Below are 3,215 nucleotides of genomic sequence, written 5' to 3' on the forward strand. Positions count from 1 at the left end.
AGTTTAAAAATAAATAAATGATTGTTAGGCCAATAATATAGAATGTGTTTGCAAATCCGCGGTTTTAGTTGAATAAAATTTATATTATTCTTTTGTCTTTTAGGTTAGGAATGGAGGGTAACGTACAGAGCAGTTTTTAGTGTGAGCAAACCTTCGGCAAATATAAATATGTCAGGTTTGTTTTCCATCATTTTTAAAAGATAATTTCCCATGTTTGGAAAATAAATACTAATACTCTATTGACTGAATTTTTTTTTCTTGAATAATCATTTAAGAAAATAACATGATTTTTTTAGATTGGCCTTTTTTTAAAACGTCATTCTTTTTATAGTTATGTCCCCTTATGTCCCTCTTCAATCGGAATAGTTACGTAATTGACAACCAATATTTTTATGAAATAATGACCAAAAAATATCGATTATACTACAAATTTAGTATTATATTACTGTTTTTTATGCGTCATTATCCCGGTATCATTACAGTACCGGCATATAGGACAACATATTAGTTCATACACGCAAAAGTATCTTTATTTCATTAATTCTATGGAATCCTCTTCCATAACTACAAAAATACAAGTACATATACAGAGATTAATAACTTTTTGATTGTTTATTTCTTTGAGGAAAATAATCTCCCATTTTTTCTGTAGTTGATTAATTAATCGACTGATTAAATATTTATAAAAAAATTCTTCTAGTGATTTATCAAAAATTTTAAATCATAAATCATGAGCTTTTATGTATCGAGTGTCGAAATGTACTTAAGAGATTTAAACTCTTTGAAAAAAATGAAGAAAAAAAATTAATGATAGAAATTGCTATTGAATAAGCATCTTATACATATTTGATGGTGATTAATTATTGCCTTATTACAATAATGATAAATTCAGCGCAAGTTCTTTGATAATTATAGTTACGTGTAGTATATCTTAATTATTATATTTTATGGGAATAGGCCAAGGCACAACACGTAGGCACTACATATGCACATATATCTACTATGATTTATTATTTCCTCAAATATATATCCAATATTTTGGGTCATACCATTATAAATAAACACTAAAAACATTGAGCAATAAATTATGATGCTGACAAAGTTGATGATCTTAATATTCTAACGATGTGCAGTTCAACCTTATTTGACCTAATTATGTACCTTGACCTGCAAAATTCTATCTAAATTATCTACAATAGAAAGTTAACTATGACAAATGTTACATTTAGATCTCAAAAATCCAACGGGAATGAAAAATCTAATGGGTATGCTCAGACAAGATCCAAGTTAAAAGGGAACGTAAAAGTTCTAAGAACAAAGTTAAAGAAACATACAGGTTCCCATAAAATACAAAGAAGTTGTAGAATTTCTTATTTCTGGTCATTCGAAAAAATTATCAAAACATGATTTTCAAACATCAATCCAAGCCTGAAGTAAATTGGATTTAAATTTTATTTTATTTTTCGTACTGGTAGTGAAACCTTTTTCTTTCTTTCCTATTTTAAAATTTGATTGTGAAAAATATTTCCACTTTTCTAAAAAAATTAAATGAAATACCTTGTTTTAATAATATTTAAAAAAAATACATAATTACTTTTTTTGCAAAACTTATGTATAATCATATATATATCAAAAAATTTAAACACCTGTATCCCATATGTGCGATTCGTTACTCTTTTGTTCTTATAATTACTTTTCTTTATCTATTTTCTCCCTATTTTCCATTTTCTTCTTCTATTGATCTATTGGTGAGATACAGCAGTAAAGTATAGAACCTGTTTTATATAACACAACATTCGGCGAATATACCATGCTACAAAATTACTAACAGGTAAAATGTTCATTCCAAAAAATTTTATCACATACTGGAACATCTATTTAAACTGATGGATTCAAAAAGTATAAAAGACATGAATAATAAATATGTTTAGTTATGAGGTATTAAGATAAAACATTCATGATTTAATTTACAATGGTCAGTATAAAAAAGTTTTTTTTTACTATGAGATAATATAAAAAATATGTTATGTGTTAGTACAACTTAATGCATTTTCAAAGCATGGTATGTCTACAGATTTAGGCTTAAGTATTGTTCTTGAAAAGTTAAAGATCTCAATTAAGATATCTAAGGTATAAGATATCCTTTTTAAAAACATTGATATGTACATTTATGTAACTATATATAGTAGTATATGAAATTTGATCCTACAAAGAGCACTATGATCATTAAAATATAAAGAAGTTAGTGAACGAAATTCATTATTGTTTTTGAAATTGTAAACAACTATTTTTCTCTTCTTTCAATCTCTACATATTATAAAAAGTAGTGTTATATTGGTACTTAATATGTGACTTAAAATCGGTACCGTTCCTTTTATCGGTCTTTTAAAAAAATCCCATATTTTAAAACACTACCTACAAGGCATCATTTTCACAAATATGCATATAAAGTACCCTAAATTATCATTTGAATTTGTTCAGTAGTAAAAATAATATTATGGACCGCTTTTAATTTCATTCGGATACGTACTTAACATGTAGAACGGGACATAAAAAAGTTTATATAACCCCTAATGAAAACTTATACAGGGTGCAACCTCAATTTAAAAGCCAAATATGGATTTTCTCCTAAACTAATCATCCAATTTAATAAAAAAATAATGCCAAATAAAATTTGAATCCAAAAATAAAAATTATTCAATATTCCATCTTTGGCATCAATAATGGTCTCAACTTGACTTCAAAAACGAAAGCAGGTTTTAAAGACAGTCTCCTTTGACAAATTACGGAATTCCTCCCGTATCCTGGACATTAGCTCCGATTTGGTGTTATAGGAGGATCTGTTGGTGTGTCACTCAACTGTGTTCCATACAAAGAAGTCCATGGGCTGAGGATAAGTGAGCTTAGAGGCCAAACATTAGGTGCAACAAAGAAAAACATATTTAGCAGACTGACCTCTTCTTGCGACAAGCACACTTTACTGTTAATTCATAACCACCTCAACACCCCTCCAGTTCCTACTTGACTATTCATACAAAGGACCTGTCCAGGTTTAAGAAGTTTGTAATCTCAACATTGTATCGTCTGGCGCGGATGGCAAAAAAGATACTCTGCCTTTTCGACAATTGTAAAACAAATACTTGGTTGATCGATGCCATTTCTTAAATACTTCTGGCTAGCCACCAAAATAATAAATAAAGTCTTACCTGTGCTTG

Source organism: Lepeophtheirus salmonis, chromosome 5 (genome assembly GCF_016086655.4).
Source record: "Lepeophtheirus salmonis chromosome 5, UVic_Lsal_1.4, whole genome shotgun sequence".
NCBI classification, from domain to species: Eukaryota; Metazoa; Arthropoda; class Copepoda; order Siphonostomatoida; family Caligidae; genus Lepeophtheirus; species Lepeophtheirus salmonis.